Raw genomic sequence first — 22,214 nt, forward strand, 5'->3', positions numbered from 1 at the left:
GGGAAGAAGGGTACGGCAAGAAGATATCGGAAGCCTGAAAAAACCCCAAGAAAAACAAGATTGCCGAGGGAAGAATTAATTAACCGCGCAGTAAAATTTGCGGATGCCGTGTTAAATTAATGGGGGTCGGAGTTTACCTTCAGATCGAAGATGGCGGCGGCGGTGCGCGAAGACTCCGCCATCGGGAATCCTAAATCGAGACTCTGAAGAGCGGATCTAGGTTTGGCGGCTCAAGATCGGATGTATGTCTCAAGGACCGGGGAGGATCTTGCGGCTAGGGTTTGTGAGCAAAAGGGGATCGGAGTTGATCTGGATTCTAGAATCTTCAGAGATTTGCGTTGGACTGAAAGGCCGGCGGAAGGGTAAAGTAAATAGAAGGGTTATTTCAGATCCGGATCGGTATATTCTAAGGCCGATGCGTTGCCATCGGCTCTTAAACCGATTATTGTGCACAAGAAGAGTTGCTGATACAAAAGCAGATTCTATTCACAGCGAGGCAGTAAATACAAAAGAGTAGCAAAATACTCCCAAAGGTGGCCTAGTGGGGATACTATGGTCTACCACCAGTATACGCCAGAGGTCTTGCGGCGCTTGGACGGCGGGGCAATGCTAGTACCACTGCTACTACTATCACTGCTGCCGTCGTCATCGTCCCCGCTACCGCCGCTGGCGAAGCTGTCATCGTCTTCGGCTCTTTCACTGCCGTCGGAAGTGTCGTCCGATGACCTGCCAAAAAGGAAGGTACCTGCCATCGGATCTTCTTCGGAGGAGATGGAATCGGCTCTCTCCTCCGAGGAAAAAAGGTCTTTTCCCCAAGATGCGTCATCTTCGTCTTCCTCCAGCTCGGCCCCGAGGAGGAGTGCGAGATCCTCGCCATCAGTCAGGGATTCATCATCCTCTGACTGGTAACGGAAGTCCCACTCCTCTGCGTCCCAATGCAGGGGGGCACGGACCTTGTAAGCGGCGATTGGGTCATATTCCGGGGTTGGCTCTCGAGAGGATTCGGATTCATAAGAAATGGTGGAAGAAGCAGAAGAAGAAGAAGCCATGGCGAAAGAAGAAGGGGAGGAGTGTAATTGGTAATGGCCGTGAGAGAAAGATGACTGGGGAAGTTGCCGTGGGTAAGTTTATAAAAGAAAATCAATAGGTGAGGTGAATCGGCATCGTGACAGTTCCCGAGGAGATTAATACAGGGCAGTCATATAGGTTGGAAGTCGAAGAGGCATATACATATCGGAAGCCGAAGGGTCGAGGTGGTTTTTAAAATAAATGATTTCGGAATTACCATCGCCGAAACCAGGGGGCATGTGTTATCGCCATATTCTGGACGGGCCAAAAGTGGGCCAAGGAGCAAGATGGGCCTAGGAGAAGGTTATGGCAAGCTTGCAGATCGGATCCCGTACGGGTGTTTGGGCCAGTAAGGCTGTGTAAACTCAGATTTAGGCAGTTAGGATTCGTGTTGTGTTTGGTTAGGGTTAGTTAAAGAGAACAAGTCTACGGACTATAAATATGTACCATGAATAAACAAGAGGAAAAGATCATTCATCAACAACTCACGGCGCATCGCCTCCCCTGTCACAGGGTTTTTCATCAGGTAAGTGCCATGCGGCCCCGATCACGCTCTGCATGATCAGGGGCGTATTGCCCTTGCTTGTTTGTTTCATATGTTGCTCGTTCTGAAGCCTTGTAGATGGCGAGTAGCATTAGTTATCATAGCGCGCATAGAGTAATGTTATTTTGTTTGTATCGTGGTCATGCTCTGTTCATTATTCTTGCGCGCTCCGCGATCATTGTGTCTGATCATGGATGCAATGGCCGGGCCTTGCTTTGTTTATATTGATAGATCCGATCTGTTATGGCTGGTTTCTATTTGTTAGGGATTTAGTTCAATATGTGCACGATTAGGCCTTGCAAACGGGTTGAAAGTTCCGGCAGTATGTTAGTATCGGATCTTAGCCTGAGTAGAGGTTTTCCTTAGGAATCGGCTCTTCAGCTGCTTTTAGGATCTCTGTTTAGGTTGTTTATTTCGATGCTTTGCGTATTCGTTAGGCTCAATCATGTGTAGGATGTTCCGATCGTGTAGTGAGGGCTTAGTTATCGTAGATTGGATTAGATTGATATCTATGGAGCAAGTTTTACCTCATGATTATATACGTACGTTATCTGTCCCGAAGATCCGATCCGGTATTGATGCAATCGGCTCTTTATAGCCGATACCGGGGAGGAGCGATGAGCCGATCACGGCTCGGACTAATCTTTGCAAGTGTCTGTGCTTACAGGAATCTCACGAATCACACCTTCCTGATCGGGTGCAGGATCAGGTGGCACGCCTAGCAACTCCAAGCCAGGGTGTGCGCCGGGTTGCTGGGCCGTTGACCGAGGGACCGGGGCCCACCAGCCGTCCCGGAAGCCTCCCGGCTCCTCGCGTTGCCTGTCGTTGCTCGCCGGTGGGTTTCGATCGACAACAGTCCTGCATGGCCCGCTCGGCTTCCTCTGTCCAGTGAAATTTATCTTGGCGCTTCAAGAGCTTGAAAAAAGGAAGTCCTCTCTCCCCGAGTCGGGAGATGAACCTGTTAAGGGCTACCATGCACCCTGTAAATTTTTGCACATCTTTGATTGTGGCAGGTGCCCCCATATCAGTGATGGCTGTGATCTTGTCCGGGTTGGCCTCGATGTCCCGGTTACTCACGATGAACCCGAGCAATTTACCCGAGGGAACGCCGAAAACACACTTGGTCGGATTGAGCTTCCATCGGTATTTCCGTAGGCTGGCGAAAGTTTCCTCTAGATCTGCGATCAGGCCCTCAGGACTTCTGGTCATCACGACCACATCGTCCACGTAGGCTTCCACATTCCAGTGTAACTGATCAGCGAAGCACATCTAGATTGCACGCTGATAGGTAGCGCCTGCGTTTTTCAACCCGAAGGACATCGTCTTGTAGGCATAAGTCCCAAACGGGGTGATGAACGCGGTCTTGATTTGGTCTTCCTCCTTGAGAGCAATATGATGGTACCCTGAATAATAATCAAGGAAACATAGCAGTACGCAACCTGCGGTTGAGTCGACTACCTGATCGATGCGAGGGAGCCCAAAGTGATCCTTCGGGCAATGCTTGTTGAGATCGATATAATCGACACACATTCTCCATTCTTTATTCTTTTTCAATACAAGAACAGGGTTAGCTACCCACTCTAGGTGGATTACTTCTTTAATGAATCCGGCCGCGAGGAGTTTAGCTATTTCCCGTTTGATAGCCTCCCGTTTATCAGGGGCAAAACGACGAAGTCGTTGCTTCTTTGGAACAGCTTGTGGATACACATTAAGACTATGCTCGATCAGCTCCTTGGGCACCCCTAGCATATCCGATGGTTTCCATGCGAATATATCTCGGTTAGCCTGCAGGAAACTGACGAGCGCGAGTTCCTATTGGTCACCCAAGCCCACGCCTATGATGGCTGTCTTGGATGAGTCGCCTTCTTGGAGCTGGATCGACTTGAGAGCCACATCGCCTGTCGACTTGACGCCTGATTGGCTCGCCTTCTTCGTCGGGATGTCCAACTCGGCTTGAGAAAGTTGCTGTGTGGCCGCGAATACTTCTCCGGAAGCATCTGGCACGCGGGAAGTCGATGCATACTGGATGGCCTCTTTGTTGCAATCATAGGACTTCTTCAAGTCGCCTCAGAGTGTGAGCACGCCATTGCGTCCTGGCATCTTGAGAAGTAAGTAGACGTAATGCGGCACTGCCATGAACTTAGCAAGTGCCGGCCTCCCCAGTATAGCGTGGTAGGAAGATTCGAAGTTGGCCACCTCGAACTTGATGAACTCGGTTCGGTAATTCTCCCTCGTCCCGAAAGTGACTGGGAGAACGACCGTTCCAATCGAGTGTGCGGCATTGCTAGGGACAATACTGTAAAGAGGAGCCTTGCTCGGAACAAGCATGTTGGTCAGGTCCAGACCCATCTTCTTCAGCGTATTGGCAAAGATAAGATTAAGTCCGCTCCCGCCATCGATGAGAACCGGAGTGAGCTTGACTTCTGCGACCACGGGGTCCAGCACCAGTGGAAACTTCCCAGGCTCAGAAAAGCTGGTCCACTGGTCAGTACGGGAAAATGATATGGGGACCTCCGACCATCGGAGTGGTTGTGGTACCGCCGGCTCGATGGATAGAATTTCCTGTAGCAGCAACTTCTGCTCGCGGTTGGAACAAAAATCTGCAGCGCCACCAAAGATAACATTGACGGTCTTGGAGGCATCCTGGAACTTGGCTGTCTTAGATTTATCTTCTTGGTCCTCATCTTCGGGCTCTTTGCCCGTCGACTTGTTCTTCTTGCCGTTTCCAGGGGAGCCAAAGGTGCGCTTGAGCTGAAAGCAGTCGATCGCTGCATGTTTGGAGTTGACGCACCATGGGCACTTCTTCTGCAGGAGCTTCTCAAACTGCTCCTGCGTGGTCGACTTCTTGCCCCGCGAAGGACGTTCCACAGCCGTGACGAGATCATCTGGCTTGCGTTTTCAGGAGGAACCCGAAAAGTCCCGCTGGCCTTTGTCAGCCCGGTTGTCGTTGTTGCGCTTCTGGTTGAGGTTGGTGCATCTTGGAAACCTCTCGCGTATCTTTTCTTCTTGTTCGTACCAGTCGTGCATCATGTCACGTAGTCCTGCAACCATCTTCGGCCTGTTACGCCCAAAATCATGATATATACCTGGGTCCGTTAGGCTGTTGTAGAAGCAGTCGATGATGTCCTCCTCCGTGATGTTGGCGATGGTGGCCCGCACGTCGAAGAAACGGCGGGTGTAGGACCGGAGGAGTTCGTTACGCTCCTGCTTGCACTCGGCGAGGTCGTGCCGGGTTCCTGCACGGGTTATCGCCCCCTGAAAGTTGTCGATGAAAACTTTCTTGAGGCCCTCCCAGGAGTCGATGGAGTCGTTGGGGAGGCTTTCCAGCCAGGTCAGCGGTGCGGGCTCCAAAGCCATCGGAAAGTAGACGACTTTGGTAGTGTTGGAGCCGCCGGCCCCCTCAATGGCAGTGGAGTAATAGCGGAGCCATTGTTGGGGGGCCTGCTTACCATCATACTTGGTGATGCCGATCGGCTTGAAACCCTCCGGGTACTTGTAGCTGTTGAATTTCGTAGTGAACGCAGGAAAACGATCGCTGCAGTCAGCATCGTCCTGCTTAGCTACCTCGCGTTCCCGTCGCCTCGAGTCGAGGATTGACCGGACTTCGCGCCCCTCATTGATCTTCTGGCGAAGGTCCGGTTGTTGACGTGGGCGGTTGGGCTGCCTTAGGTTGTTCGTCGGAGGTGGCTGCCGCCTCCCTCCGGTGACCTGACTCCCACCCGCACCATCGTTGTTATTGCTGCGTTGGGGTCGCGGGCGATCGCCTGTTGGTCGACTTGGGGCCTGGCTCTGGCTGTCTCCAATGCGCTCATCCCCGACGAGTAATGCCGGGGCCTGCTGGTCCAGCTGGATCCATGCCTGTTGAGCGTAGCGGAGCGCTTGTAGAACGTTGGGATCGTTACTTCGCTCGAGTAGCGCTATTACCCGAGCAATGTTGGCCACAGGAGTCCTGAAGCCTCGTTCATCTGCGGCGGCGAATTCAACGTCGAGTTCGCACTGTGCAGAACATATGCGCTCGTTGGTCAGCCTTCTACGAACCGCACGAGCTCTGTTCCTGGCACGCCGCGCATCGCGCTCGGCGTCGTTCTCGTCGACAGCATCAGCACTGTCTTCGTCTTCTGATATCCCGTCAAGTGCGCCGATGGGGATGAGGGCATCGTCGTCCCCCTCCTCCGCCATCTGCACCTGGCGGGTTGCGAGTTCTTCAGAGGAGGCTTCGACTAGTTGAGTCAATCCCTCGGTGATGGTAGCTAACGCCCTGCCCTCCTCAAAAGGCAAAGGTTCAAGGTGGGCTACCAAGCGGTCTTCATGTCCGAGTAGATCGGACAGATCCATCCCCTTCCAATAAACGATTCGTCCTTCGGAGGTGGTGGTGATCATCAGCCCACAAGTGGCCAGGTGATCCTCAGCCCCCCGACATGCGGTGGCATTGGAACCCCCAGCCTGGAGCAGAGAGTCCAAGTCCTCCTCCAACGCGAAGAAAGGAACAGTAGTGACAGACTCTGCCTCGGTTTCCCTGGCAGAATCAAAAAACGGCAACTCATCGAGATTATCGACAAAGTCATCGAGCCTTGCGGCAAGTGTTTTTAGCTTGATGGTGTCATCGACGATGTGCCGACGGAATCCGCCCGCGCCGTTGGCAACGCAGACCTATGAGCCAAAAACAAAAGTTGTGCCCTCAGGGAGCACGGGACTTGGGAACTTGAAAAGAGCCATCGAGTTCTCCAGCGGATCTCTGATGCGCCCCCCTACCTGGCGCGCCAGCTGTCGGGTTTTATCCGGCTGCCCACCGAGGGCTATACCCAAGGTGGTAGGTTTTGGGTTGGGGTGCGCCGAGATCAGGAACTCGAAGGTGCAGACAACACAAAATTTAGACAGGTTCAGGCCGCAATATGCGTAATGCCCTACGTCCTGTATGATGGTTTGTATTGCCTTGATGTTGATCTGGTGATCTTGGTTTTGAGGGGGTCCCTGCCCGCCCTTATATATCCGGGGGGACAGGGTTACATGAATCCTAGCCTGATACTAGCTTAGGAATCGTACTCAAGTACAACTCGAGTAGTTTCCTTCTGTATCGACTAGTTCTACTCCGCATGCGGGTAGAATACAACATAAATAAGGTACAGGACACGTCCTATCCCCTAGCCCAATACGGACTCCTTGATGTACACAGCCCCGTAGCCCCGGGTCTGACAACTGCTGAGGGGGTCTAGCTACCATCTGCCTGACTGATTGTTCCAGGGTGGGGCTCGTCGAGATGTATTCTGGACTAACCGATACCTCGGGGGTTGAGCACTCGAGGGTCAAGTGGGTATCTTCCGCTTCTTCTTAGCCCGATGGGCTGAAATACAATCTTCCTGAGTAATTGTCATGTTGACTAGCTCATTGAAGGTGTCTGTCTTAACAAGATTCAGTCATTCTTTGAGCTTGGTGTTCAGGCCACGACGGAAACGATCTCGCTTCTTGGCATCGGTGTTTGCACGATAAACCGCATACTGACACAGGTGATTGAAGGCCTGTGCGTACTGCATTACGGTGCGGGTTCCCTGAGTAAGAGCTAAAAATTCATTGAGCTTCTGCTCAATGAGCCCTTCAGGAATATGATGCACCCTAAAGGCGGCCCGAAATTCTTCCCATGTGACCACATGTCCTTCTGGCTGCATGGCATAATAATGATCCCACCAAATGCAAGCAATGCCACGAAGCTGCTGTGCTGCAAAGAGTGCCTTGTTTGCTTTGGAACATGGTGCGGACAGTAGTGCGAACTTGGACTCAATAGTGCGGAGCCACGCATCCGCATGAAGAGGCTCTTCGATCTTATGGAAAAGTGGGGGCTGCATACTGAAGAAATCTTGGTAACTAGCAGAGGGATGTTCATCACGACCTCGTTGCTGATGACGGAACTGGTTCTGCTGTGCCTGCACTAGCTGATCAAGGAGTTCAGTTTGTCGTGCCATTACTTCTGCTAGATTTGGTGGTGGTGGTGGCGACTGTTGGGAACCACTAGCCTGGTCCGTCCTGAAACCTTCAAGGGTTCCACGTGTAGCGCCAATCATCTGAAGAATGGAAGATGTCCATTAGAAATCACCAATACTTGCTTCCATTTTCAGGAATATACCGCACAAAAATAAAACATATGGAAATAGTGCAACAGATAGATTAGCTCAACAGATAACTGGATAGGAAACTCGGATTATAGATCATAAACTGGTGGTCATTACTATGTTACATCTCGGTAGTCTACTAACTACAAATCAAGCCATGCCTACACATGCCACATATAATACAACAAGTGACTCTTAGGTCAAACTAGACTGCTCTCTCCCTATGTCACACGATACCACACTAAGTACATCTAGAAGGTCAATAATTTGGAAAAGACTAGAAATCGTCTAGGTTGCCCACAAACAAATGACTGCTAGAAGAAGAACGATTGGGCTGAGGATTAGGTTCGGGATCTCCATGCTCAGAATCAAGATCGGAAACTCCTTCAATCTCTTCCAGGTCTTCTTCTTCATCTTCACTTTCAGACTCTTCAGGTGCGACGGGAGGTACTGGCTGCTCATGAAGCATATCAATATGGGTGATGGCGTCGTCAAGCTCAAGAGTAAGGTCATGGACTTGCTCTTGGAGAAACTCAATGATAGTGTTGCGCTGAATGATTAATGTATCACTCTCAATAATCTGATCCTCTCGGTGAGTGATAGTTTCGTCCCGCTGTGCGATAACCTCATCTTTAGCAGTGATTGTGGCTTGGAGCTCTTCAATCTGAGTAATCTGCCGGTTAATGTTTCTTTGATAACCTTGGGCTATACTGGCCATTTGGCTCATACCGTGGCGCTGAAGTATCTGCTGACGATATTGTGCATTCATAAACCTTATTGTAGCACGTAATGTCTCTTCTGTCAAATCTCCCAATAAGTGTCCAAAATGTGATACTCGAAAAGTTCACTCAGGGTCACAAGAATCTGCTGCAGGGAACAAACCAATAGGATACCTGGCAACATCATCTGGATGCTGGTCACAGAAAATGTTGATGGCTTCAAGAGCTGCGGCTTCAAACATGTCTGCTAGACGGTGACCGACCACATCAATCTCAATGGGCTGCCACAGGGATCGCGATGGATGCGGGGAATAGTCATCTTCACTCTGCACCGAGGAACACCATCTTCACTATACTCTACTCCATCAGATTGCGGTGCCTTGGTGTAGCTAAACAACTAAAGTGACTCCCACAAGAGATGTGGAAAACCCTCCCAATGCAAGGCATTGGTGTGAGCATGTCCCTCGTGGTCCCAAAAGATCTTCGGAAAATCTGCCATCTAAAGCAAAGATTCAAATGGTAAGGTTGCAAGTTTTCAAAAAAAAATGCTTTGAGAAAACTGCGGGAAAATGTGAGTCAGACTCATGGAATAGCTGGAATACAACTACCCTGCTGAGAACTCACAAGGTAAATGGAACGAGACAACCGATTCTAGTAATAGCAAATGCTAAAAATTAGATAGATGATATAGATCTTGAGGATGAAACAAAAGATGCCGAGATACTAAAACCCTAAGGCTGTCTGTATAATCATTTCAAGACTGCACCTATGTTAAGCAACACTCTAAATAGCCTTAAAACAACAAGCCATTAATTCATTCACTTTGTTTAATCATGAAATATGCATGCACGTACTACTCGTCCTCACAATCAGAAACAATTGCCAAATATTTTTGGACTTATGTGGTTAGTTTCGGTAGCATAGTATATACGTCTCTCCCTATAATAGTTAGTCGAGAGATCCTATTCGTTCAGAACCTATCGAGTTGGGGTTAGCGTACCTGCAGAAGAATCACAATTATATATTATGAACCTTTCATGCCAGCACATCATGAAAGTGTTCCCAAACATTACTGTTCACTTATAGAAACAACATCCGTACAATTCCCACTGTATAGATGACGTTAACATACGTTACTTTCGCAATGTATTCACGGGGTACCGTATAAAACGGGGGCATGAACAGCGATCACCATACCCTGTGCCTAACCATATACTCCCAATATAATCAACTTATCGTTGGTATATTGGTAGCATCTTAAGTAAGCCACTACTTGAGAAACAGCGTTCGGTTCGCATCACCGACAGGAAGGCCAAGCTCTCTCAGTTGGCTGAGGATCCTTACCCTCTTACCTTATCGTTGAATGCATCGTTAAAGAGTATAAAGTTGATTGTGCTCAAAAGTAAGTTTTTACAGAAATGTAGTGCTCGAAGTTAGAGCAATACTATAAACGTACTATATATATATATATTAGTAGCTACCTAATAACTTCCATATAAACCCCTAGGGCTTTACATACTAAGCTCAATCCTTAATGAAACCAACACAATTTTACAAAATACCTTGTTAGTCCAGTTTTATACTAAAAATATTTTTAAGGTCAATCATATCTCCGGTGTACACTTGTTACCTCTGATATTAGCTTGTGGCAGAACCGCTTGAATTATTCCGGCTCAAGTGCGCAGACCATCACTATACAGGCAGTATGACCTCAACGCACTTCAAATGGAACAACCCAATGGTCTGTCGGGTAACGTGCCGATGAAACCACCGGATTCCGGATCGTTCAAGCGTACCTCACACGAAGACGAGTCCAGAGATACAATCACCATCACATTTTTTTTACAACATACGCATAATTAGTTATTACAAACCGGGTTCTGGTCGAGTACTGCAAACCTAACTAAAACAAATTTATACAGACCTTGTTTGAAAACTTCAAGTTTTAACGGACATTATTCAGAGATGGCAGCGGAAAAGATACAACAATGCGACTACTCATCGCAAAGCATGGTGTCATTCCAAAGAGTTATTACCGGCCGGGGACGGATCCCATTCCACGGACCAGCTAGGTGGTAAAGTGCAGGGCCATGGAGAACTAGCAACTGAGTCCTTGAATGACATACCTGAAAACCACATTACTAGCAAGGCTGAGTATTAGTATACTCAGCAAGGCTTACCCGTCAATTGGGTATACTTAGCCCATAATTAGACCATGAGAGGTTGAAAGGCTCTAGGTTTCTTTTGCTGAAAAATAACAAAGAGTATGTCCTATTTCCATATTTTGGCTTTCAGATTCTAGTTCAATTAGCCATTCTACGTGAGCATCTATACTAGACAAGCAAGTTAGGTATTAAATCATACATCAATATTATTCCACCAACTGTTGCTCTTGTTACTCTATGTGGCAGAAGTATCAAGCAGTCTCAATCACCGCGAGAAATGGATGATTCCTGAATTGAATTTCATAACCTTGCAAGGGATCCTAGCTCACACGCTCGGATACTTTCCTTTTCGGGCAACCATTCCGCTCATATTCCGGGTCGTGGATCAGCGCCACCACAAGCGACTGCAGGACCATACGCACATCCAATGTGTGACTGTAGGACCGTACTCCCATCTGCTATGCAGAACGTACTCCCACACGTCGATGCGTGTGTACATAAACCAAAAATTCGAGTGGTGGGGGATATGTCCACTTGCCGGGCCAATTAGGTACTAGGCTTACCGCGTACCATATTTACGGTATGTGGCTAGTACTTTCAAACACTTGACCACCACTACCACACACTACGGCCTTATCAATTTGATCAACACAGATAGGGTACCATTCCATGTCATGGTACTACACATAACCCCGTCCGTAATCCTTATAGTGATTGTCAAATAGTAAACAATGAACTCCTATATCGTGCGAGTGACAGGAAATGACTCGACTTCTGCCGATCCTATTAGCAAAGCATCTACTCGATAAGGACTCGGAAACATTACATAGGTTCCTGGGTTTCATGCAACTAGGGTTTCATAACAACTCCTAGCACTTAATGCACAAGATAGATATATAACAATATAAGTGCATAATTTAAAATACTAGGTTATGCACCGGGGCTTGCCTTCACTGGTGAGGCTGGGGTCAATGATGTCAGTATCTTCCGAACCTGGGTTCGGGGCTTCAGAAAGACCCTTGGCGATGTTTACTTGAGCTTCAAAAATACCCTCGTCGGGTTCTGGGATTAGCTCGTAGGTACCGTTAGCGAGTGTAGTCAAATCTACATGATATGCAATTATTTGAAGCAAATGGTTATTATTTTGTTTTCACGATAAAATTGTAGTCCAATAAGAATATATTCAATATATCACTTCAAGACATAACTAATTTGTACAAAAAAAAAGATTTGAAACTAAGCTTAAGTAGAGTTTCTGGTGTAAAAACTTTGTTTAAAATGGCTATTTGGTGAAAGTTACATAGCTGATCTAATTTACTTAACAGCATGTTTTTCAGACAGCTTATCTAGCCAATTGGGTGTGCATCGGAAAAATCCGATCTGTGCATACCGCATCGACTGTGTTTAGTCGATTGATGTGTCCTATATCGGCTGAGCCTTAGCAGATACCTGCCTGAGGTGTAGTTGATCGACATGTAGTCAATGAGCGTGTGGCTGATGGGTGTGTAGCTGACAGGCGTGTATTTTGCAAACAAGACCCTAGAAAGAAACAGAGACTTGCATTTGGGTCCCCAATCGACTTGAATAGAAGAAGCCAAGCGGCAGTGATTAAAATCCAGCGAGGAGGAAAGGGAAAGGTAGGGAAAATAATTCAGGAGCTCACGGTGGACTTGGGGGTGGTTGGAATCGTAGAAGGGAAGCTTGGAGGTGGCGGTTCGACTAGATACAGAGCCGGCGCGGTGAGGTTCCAAGGGCGGCGACGGTGTTCCGGCGACTGGAGTGCAGGAAGGTGAAGGAAATTGGTCAGGGAGCTTCGGCGTGGAGATGTGGTGCTGATGGTGCTCTTGGCGAAGGAGAAGGGGGAACTTCGGTTCGACTAGAATTAGAACGACGGCGAAGAGTGAAATCGCCGGCGCGATGTTCTGGGCTGTGCGTGCGCGAGAGGAGGAAGAAGAGTTGATCAGGAAGGGGCAATGAGACGCGGCAGTGCTGGTGGAGCACGAAATTGGAGAGGAGCGGCGGAGACGGCTGACGGCGGTGGACAGAGGAGCTCCGGTGAAGTAGTCGAGCGGAGAAGAGAACAGGAATGCGGGTGCGCGCGAGGGGATAGAAGAAGGTAGAAGTTCACTGGGCGCATTCCCAGGCTAAAAAGAGGCGCGCAGGCGGGCGACAACCAACTGTTGGTGGTCGACGGTGCGCGTGGTGGCTCAGGCGGGCAGCAGCGCGACGCGTCTGCGCGAGGAAGAGCCAGCAGGGTCGGTTGAGCGGCGGGTGGGCGAGCTGGGGGCCAAGTGGCGTAGGAAGAGCGGCGAAGGGGCAGCTGGCGGCTGGGGGAAACGCCGGTGATGGGCAGTGGGCGGCGCTGCAGAGAAAGAGAGAGGGGGAAGCAGGAGGAAGAAGATGAGGACCTGTTCGTAAATTTTGCAAAAGTTCAAGGAGTTCACTTTAAAGTAAAATTTTATTCTAAACTATAGCTCTACTGAAAATATGTCCAAAATCAAAAGTGTAGAGCTTAAAAAGATCTACCACTTTGCTTTAGGGTCCAACTTCAAAAGAGTTAGGGTTTTGAAATTACTTTTAAAAATTAACAAATCATTCAATTTCAAATAAATCCAAAATAAGTTTTACCCTTTCAATGAAGCCTTGGAGTATTTACACTTCTTACGTGGTTAAAGAGTGAAAAGTCACGTTTGCAAATTAACCGTTCATATTTTTGAAATTACCTCTAATTTATACACAATTTACAAAAAGAACCCTAATTTTTCCTAATATTACAAAAATACCCTTTAACGTGTATTTAAGTTTTTAAAGGCATTTATCAAAACAAACATAAACTTCACACAACTTCATACTAGAAATTAACGTGTCTAGCTCCTAAGTACCTGAAATGTCACACCACCCCTTCAGAGGATCGTACCAGAGCTCTACGTCAGGAAGTGAACTACGTGGTGGCCCACTCGTTGCACCGACACTCCGAGAGCTTGGTAAATGCTTTTGAGCGTGTTGCGTTGCGCGTGGTCCAGGAAATCATGAAGCATCAATACTCCCCAACGGGACCTACCTTGGGGAGTTACAAGGGAGAATTGCCATTCCAGGCTAGGCCACCACTGCCTTATGCGCTCGCGGCTTCGGAGTCACATGGTTCCCCGGCCTATGTTGTCTACAAGGTGGGAGGTGATTCTGTGGATCTCCAATTCTTTAGCGAGCCGCCCAAGGAGATCCCGCATGGGTATATGTGTTCTTATATACCGGATAGCAATAATCCGGTACACTCAGTACAGAGGGCGGCTGGAGGGGTTTCCGGGGTTGACGCTGACAAACAAGCGTGGCTAGCTGCCTATGCCACCGGGCCGAGTCACGACAGTGCGAACTCGGCCCCAGGAGCACAGACGGTAGATCAGATCAGTGCCATCCTAAGAGATCAATTTGGTATTCTACCAAAGAGGAGGGCGATCCGCTATACTAAGCCGTTTCCTAGTGATTATGATTTAATTCCCCTATTGCCTAAGTATCGGCTTCCTAAGTTCCCCAAATTTAGTGGAGCAGAACGATCTAGCTCCATCGAGCACGTGAGCGAATACTTAGCGCAATTAGGGATGATCTCGGTGTCGGATCCCTTGCGAGTGAGGTTTTTCTCGCAGTCTCTCACAGGGCCAGCCTTCGGATGGTACACATCATTAGGCCCTGATTCGATCCGCACCTCGAAGCAGCTGGAGGAGCAATTTCATATTCAGTATCACTCGGAAGCTGCAGAGGCAGGAATTGCCGACTTAGCACAAGTACGGCAGAAGCATGGGGAAATCGTGGCGGAATATATCCAACGCTTCAGAGAGGTGAAGAACCGATGTTACTCGACCCGTATTTTAGAGAAGGAGGTGGTCGAGTTGGCATCCTTAGGATTACTAAAGCCGATCAGGGATCTGGCTTTCCAATTGGAGTTCAACTCTTTGGCGCACTTGGTGCAAAAGTTAACGACATATGAGCAGCGCCACCCAGAGCTATACCAAGATAAGTTCAAGCGTCAAGTGACATTGATCGACACAGAAGACGCTGAAGACTCTAGGGATGATCAGGAAGTAGCAGTCGCAGAATGGACTTGTGGGGCAAATCCCGTGTCCTATAAGTGGGTGAAACAGCAAGGGCCTGCGAAAGGTTTTGACTTCGACGTGAGCAAAGTTGAATAGATATTTGATCTATTATTGAAGGAAAAATAGTTGAAGTTACCTGAAGGTTGCAAGCCTCCTACGGCGCAGGAACTGCAGGGGAGTTCATATTGCAAGTGGCATCACTCTTTCACTCACAACATGAGCGACTGCAAGGAACTTCATCGGCAGATCCAATCGGCTATTGAGCAAGGCCGATTGATTTTGGGCCAAACCGCCATGACGGTCGACACCCAGCCCTTCCCGAGTGTGAACATGGTGGAAGGTTGTGACCAGTCTGCGAGGCGGCAATTAGATTTCGCACTCGGCATTAACATGACGGGGCTTGCACCACGCCGCCAAACCAAGAATGAAGAGGCCGATCCTTGCGATCAGCCCCAAAAAGGAGAAAAGGGATATATCACAGAAGAACAGGTAAGGCATGTCAGGAATCAGCGGCCAGCCGCTTCTGATCTCCTCAAGAAGTATGAGTATCAGTACTAGCAGCGTCTCCAGTGTGAGTCAGAGGAGGAAGAGTATGAACGCCGTACTGAAAAAAGTTTGAAGAAATAGGAAGACGCGCGTGATCATTAGCATTGCCCGTTTTTCAGGTATTGTTCGGATTCCGGCATGAGTCAATTGCCTACTACCAAGGATTGCCCGGAGTGCGGATCCTGGAAGTGAGATGCAGAGGGGGTCTCGGTTTTCCGGCGTTTGGGACCTGTGCCACCCCAGCAAGAGCAGATCCAACCACCACGAAGAAGGGTGGACTTCGAAGAAGAAGAGGATAAGTATCACCGTCCGCGCTGGTGCCCTGATGGACTTAACCATTCCTAGAAACGCAGGGTTCAGCGATTGCGCAGCCTGGAAGAAGCTGAGGAAGGCGCGCCCGGATTTGGCAGACAAAGTCCACTATACGCAGGAAAGGGAATCGCGCCCTCGTAGAAAGGAGTGGCGGCCAAGATCAACAAGAGCCGATGCGAAGATATCGGCTGATGCGCATATGGTGTTTGTGCTCACTACGGAGTTCCACGCTCGAGGCCGTGAGGAATTATCAGTGGCTCAGCTTGACTTGGGGCTGCGGCTGATAATATTCGAGAAGCCACAAGCAAAGAACTACAAGCATTTGAAGGCTTTATATCTCAAGGGTTACATAAATGGCCAGCCCATCAACAAGATGTTGGTTGACACAGGAGCGGCAGTTAACATAATGCCGTACTCAGTGCTGCACCGCTTGGGGTGGTCCGCTAGAGATTTGATCAAGACCAACATCACGCTAAGCGACTTCAACAGCCAAACTTCAGAGGCACAAGGCATCCTTAGTGTGGATCTGACCGTTGGAAAAAAGACTGTCCCGACATCTTTCTTCATCGTCAACAGCAAGAGCACATACAACATCCTACTCGGCAGGGATTGGATCCATGCCAACTGCTGCATCCCTTCCACGATGGAGATGAGGTAGAAGTGGTTCATGCAGATGACTCGATCAAGATCTCGCATGCTGCCATGCGCATCAAGGATGTAGGATGTGGAAGACCAAGAGCCAATCTCGGGGATCAGTTTGGAAGGCTGCGACTGCATTGAGGCTACAAAAAAATAGGGTGAGGCTGGTCTTATCCTTTGGCCTTATAGAGTAGATGAGTCACAAAGGGCGAGCTGCTCTGATGCACTTGGTGAGGCCGATCCCCGTGATCGGCCCCAAAAAATAAAGTGTAAACCTTTGATGTCAAGTGTTTTACACATTCATAGCAGTTACAGGGAAGCCCGCTTTAGCAGGCGGCTATACTTCTATTGTAAAGTTTCAAAGAACAATGAAGGATATAAAGCGGCCGATCTCAACGATCGGCCGAAATTCTTTTTATTATCTTCTTTGTCCATCTGCAGTGTTGATTTAATAGATGATGGAAAATTAGGATACGGGTTTACATGAGCTGACGAGCTCGAAGAGGTGGATATTGGTCCCAGGGATAAGCCACGACCAACATTTGTCAGCAAAAAGTTACGCTCATGTTTACGAGAGCCGATGATAGTTTTGCTAAAAGAGTACGCAGATTGCTTTGCTTGGGATTATACGGAGATGCCTGGGTTGGACAGGAGTATAGTCAAGCAACGGCTCCCTCTCAAGAATGGATTTCAGCCATTTCAGTAGCGAGCGTGACAAATGAAGGCTGAAGTCCTGGTGGAGGTTAAGAAGGAAGTGGAGAAAATGCTAGAAGTAGGATTTATTAGGCCTTGCAGGTATGCTGAGTGGATTTCAAGTGTTGTACCTGTGCAAAATAAGGACGGCCAATGGCGAGTCTGCGTGGACTTCAGAGACCTCAACAGGGCTACTCCAAAGGATGAATATCTGATGCCTGTTGCAGAGACGTTGATTAACGAGGCTGCTGGTCATAAGATCTTGAGTTTCATGGATGGCAACACCGGTTATAACCAGATCTTCATGGCTTCGGAGGATGTAAACAAGACCGCATTCAGAGTACCTGGGGTAGTAGGACTGTTCGAGTATGTGGTTATGACTTTCGGGTTGAAGAATGCTGGCGCTACGTATCAGCGTGCCATGAATTACATTTTCCACGATTTGATTGGCAAGTTGGTGGAAATTTATATTGACGACGTCGTGGTGAAGTCTGCATCGATCGAAGGGCACTTGGGGGACTTACAGCAAGTTATGAAGTCTCCATAAAAGGCTTAGGATCAATTCCTGGGTTTCTTGGTTCATGAAAGAGGAATCGAGATCGGCTTAGAAAGTCAAGAAGTTGTGCGAACAATGGTGCCGCCTACTACGTAGAGGGAGCTCCAGCAGCTCATTGGTAAGATCAACTTTGTTAGAAGGTTTATTTCCAATCTTTCCGGGCGGATTGAGCCTTTTATGGAGTTAGTGAAAATCAAAGCCAATGAAGAGTTTCGCTGGGGGATAGAGCAGCAACGGGCATTTGAAGAAATCATGGAGTATCTGTCAAAACCACCTGTGCTTGTTCCACCCCAACAAGATAGACCATTCTACATGTACCTATCAGTAGGTGACACCTCCATCGCTTCAGTAGTAATACAAGTGCATGACGGCAAAGAAAAGGTTGTGTTCTACCTCAGCAGAAGGATGCTAGACATGGAGACAAGGTACCCTGATATTGATAATTATGCCTTTGTTTGTTCTTTACATGCACGAAGCTTCAGCATGTCCTGCTATTGTGGTAGAACCGCTTGAATTATTCCGACTCAAGTGCGCAGACCATCGCTATACAGGCGACATGACCTCAACGCACTTCAAACGGAACAACCCAATGGTCTGTCGGGTAACGTCCCGATGAAACCACCGGATTCCGGATCGTTCAAGCGTACCTCGCATGAAGGCGAGTCCAGAGATACAATCACCGTCACATTTTTACAACATAGGCCTAAGTAGTTATTACAAACCAGGTTCTGGTCGAGTACTGCAAACCTAACTAAAACAAATTTATACAGACCTTGTTTGAAAACTTCAAGTTTTAACGGACATTATTCAGAGATGGCAGCGGAAAAGATACAACAACGTGACTACTCGTCGCAAAGAAGGCACCATACTTAGCCCAAAGCATGGCGTCATTCCGAAGGGTCATTGCCGGCCGGGGATGGATCCCATTCCACGGACCAGCCAGGTGGTAAGGTGCAGGGCCAAGGAGAACTAGCAACTGAGTCCTCGAATGACATACCTGAAAACCACATTACTAGTAAGGCTGAGTATACTAATACTCAGCAAGGCTTACCCATCAATTGGGTATACTTAGCCCATAACTAGACCATGAGAGGTTGAAAGGCTCTAGGTTTCTTTTGCTGAAAAACAACAAGAGTATGTCCTTAATTCCATATTTTAGCTTTCAGATTCTAGTTCAATTAGCCATTCTAAGTAAGCATCTATACTAGACAAGCAAGGTAGATATTAAAGCATACATCAATATTGTTCCATCAACTGTTGCTCTTATTACTCTATGTGGTAGAAGTATCAACCAGTCTCAATCTACGCGAGAAATGGACAATTCCTAAATCAAATTTCATAACCTTGCAAGGGATCCTAACTCACACGCTCGGAAACTTTCCTTTCCGGGCAACCATTCCCCTCATATTCCGGATCATAGATCAGCGCCACCACAAGCGACTACAAGACCATACGCACATCCAATGTGCAGGATGTACGTCTACAGCGTGACTGTATGACCGTACTCCCGTCTGCTATGCAGAACGTACTCCCACACGTTGGTGCGTGTGTACATAAACCAAAATTCGAGTTGTGGGGGTTATGTCCACTTACCGGGCCAATCAGGTACTAGGCTTACCACGTACCATATTTACGGTATGTGGCTAGTACTTTCAAAGACTTGACCACCACTACCACATACTGCGGCCTTATCAAATTGATCAACACAGACGGGTACCATCCCATGTCATGGTACTGCACATAACCCCAACCCCGTCTATGATCCTTATAGTCATTGCAAAATAGTAAACAATCAATTGAAAACATTACATAGGTTCCTAGGTTTCATGCAACTAAGGTTTCATAACAACTCCTAGCACTTAATGCACAAGATAGATATATAATAATATAAATGCATAATTTAAAATACTGAGTTATGCACCGGGGCTTGCCTTTATTGGTGAGGCTGGGTCAGTGATGTCAGTATCTTCTGGACCTGGGTTCGGGGCTTCAGAAAGACCCTTGGTGATGTTTACTTGAGCTTCAGAAATACCCTCGTCAGATTCCGGGATTAGCTCGTAGGTACCATCGGCGAGTGTCGTCAAATCTACATGATATGCAATTATTTGAAGCAAATAATTATTATTTTACTATCTTATTTTCACAATAAAGTTGAAAATCCAACAAGAACACATTCAATACATCACTTCAAGATTTAGCTAATTTGTACAAACAATAAAAAGATTTGAAGGAAATAAACTTAAGTAGAGTTTCTGGTGTACAATTTTTATTCAAAACGGCTATTGGGTGCAGGTTATTACAGAGCTGATCGGATCTATTTTATAGCATATTTTTCAGACAGCTTATCTAGCTGATTGGGGGTGCATCGGCTCATCTAGCCGATACCCGCTTAAGGTGTTAACCTAGGTAACGATTTGTGCATGTATCGGCTGTGATTTTTCTTCAGTAAAAATAGCCGATAGAGGTGTAGCCGATCAACGTGTAGTCGATGAGCGTGTGGCCGATGGGTGTGTAGCTGACATGCGTGTATTTTGCAAACAAGACCCTAGAAAGGAACAGACACTTGCATCTGGGTCCCAAATCGACTTGAACAGAAGAAGTCGAGTGGTGGTGATTAAAATTTGATGAGGAAGCTCACCGGCGGTGAGGGAAAGGTGGGGAAAAAGGTTCAGGAGCTCACAGCAGACTTGGGAGTGGTTGGAATCGTAGAAGGGAAGCTCGGAGGTGGCGGTTCGACTAGATACAGAGCCGGCGCTGCGAGGTTCCGAGGGCGGCGACGGTGTTCCAGCGACTGGAATGCAGGAAGGTGAAGGAAATTGGTCCGGGAGCTTCGACGTGGAGATGTGGTGCTGATGGTGTTCTTGGCGAGGAAGGAGAAGGGGTGGAACTTTGGTTCGACTAGAATTAGAACGGCGGCAGAGAGTGAAATCGCCGGTGCAATGTTCTGGGCTGCGCGTTCGCGAGAGGAGGAAGAAGAGTGGATCAGGAAGGGGCAATGAGACGTGGCAGTGCTGGTGGAGCACGAAATTGGAGAGGAGAAGCAGTGGCGACGGCTGACGGTGGTGGAAAGAGGAGCTCCAGCGAAGTAGTCGAGCGGAGAAGAGAACAGGAATGCGGATGCGCGCGAGGAAATAGAAGAAAGGAGGAGTTTACTGGGCGTGTTCCCAAGCTAAAAAGAGGCGTGCGGGCGGGCGGCAAGCAGCTGCTGGTGGTCGACGGCGCACGTGGCGGCTCGGGCGGCAAGCGGCGCGACGCGTCAGTGCGAGGAGGAGCCAGCGGGGTCGGTTAAGCGCCGGACGGGCGAGCTGGGGGCCAGGTGGCGCAGGAAGAGTGGCGAAGGGGCAACTGGCGGCCGGGGGAAACGCCGGCGATGGGCGGTGGGCGGCGCTGCAGAGAAACAGAGAGGGGGAAGCAGGAGGAAGAAGACGAGGACCTGTTCGTAAATTTGCAAAAGTTTAAGGAGTTCACTGTAAAGTAAAATTTTCTTCCAAACTATAGCTCTAATGAAAATATGCCCAAAATCAAAAGTGTAGAGCTTAAAAAGATCTACCACTTTGCTTTAGGGTCCAACTTCAAAAGAGTTAGGGTTTTGAAATTACTTTTAAAAATCAACAAATCATTCAATTTCAAATAAATCCAAAATAAGTTTTACCCTTTCAATGAAGCCTTGAAGTATTTACACTTCTTACAGTGGTTAAAAAGTGATTACTCATGTTTGTAAATCAACCCTTCATACATTTTGAAATTAACTCACATTTATACAGAATTTACAAAAAGAACCCTAATTTTTCCATTATTGCAAAAATACCCTTTAACGTGTTTTTAAGTTTTTAAAGGCATTCATCAAAACAAACACAAACTTCACACAACTTCATACTAGAAATTAGCGCGCCTAGCTCCTAAGTACCTGAAATGTCACAGCTATCAGCCAAGACAATTGTCATCTGCAAGTCGGATGTCATAAAACATATGCTATCGGCTCCTGTGTTGAAAGGCTGACTTGGAAAATGGATGTTTGCATTGTCAGAGCTCGATATCTGATACCAACCCGCAAAGGCGGTCTAAGGCCAAGCATTGGCGGATCTCATCGCAGAAAGGATCAATACTGACATAGCAGCACTTTCCATACGCGCATGGGCCATGTACTTTGACGGATCGGTTTACGGAGATGGATGTGGCATAGGTATCCTGCTTGTGCCGCCTCGGGGGGCAACGTATTCTTTTTCAATCAGATTACCTACTGCTTGCACCAATAATCTCATAGAATATGAAGCAGTGCGTAAAGGTATGGAGTTGCTTCTTGAGGCCAGAGCTGAAGCAGTGGAAATTTTCAGGGATTCAAAATTGGTGATCTCTCAGCTCACAGAGGAATACAGGTGTGAGAGCGAGTCGCTCTTCCTGTTATGGGTGCAATGTCAAGAGCTGATGGCCCAATTCAGGTACATAAATTTCTATTGGATACATAGGACTCAAAATTCGAAGGCCAATGATTTGGCACAGATGGCTTCAGGATACAAGGCTGTAGCGGAAAGAACCGATCTTCAGGTACACCTCCTGGACCAAGGAGATTGGAGAGCCGATATCTTCAATTATTTGAAGGATTCAGCTCGGGGGGCACCCAAGAGGATACGCTACAAGGCTATGAGATACGTCCTGATAGGAGATGACATATTCTACAGGACTTTAGAAGGTCTGCTGCTCAAATGCTTGGGGCCGGTTGAATCCAATCGGCTCTTACACAAAGTCCATGAAGGCACCTGTGGGACTCATCAATCGGCTC

The sequence above is a fragment of the Panicum hallii genome, chromosome 1, assembly GCF_002211085.1.
Source record: "Panicum hallii strain FIL2 chromosome 1, PHallii_v3.1, whole genome shotgun sequence".
NCBI lineage: Eukaryota > Viridiplantae > Streptophyta > Magnoliopsida > Poales > Poaceae > Panicum > Panicum hallii.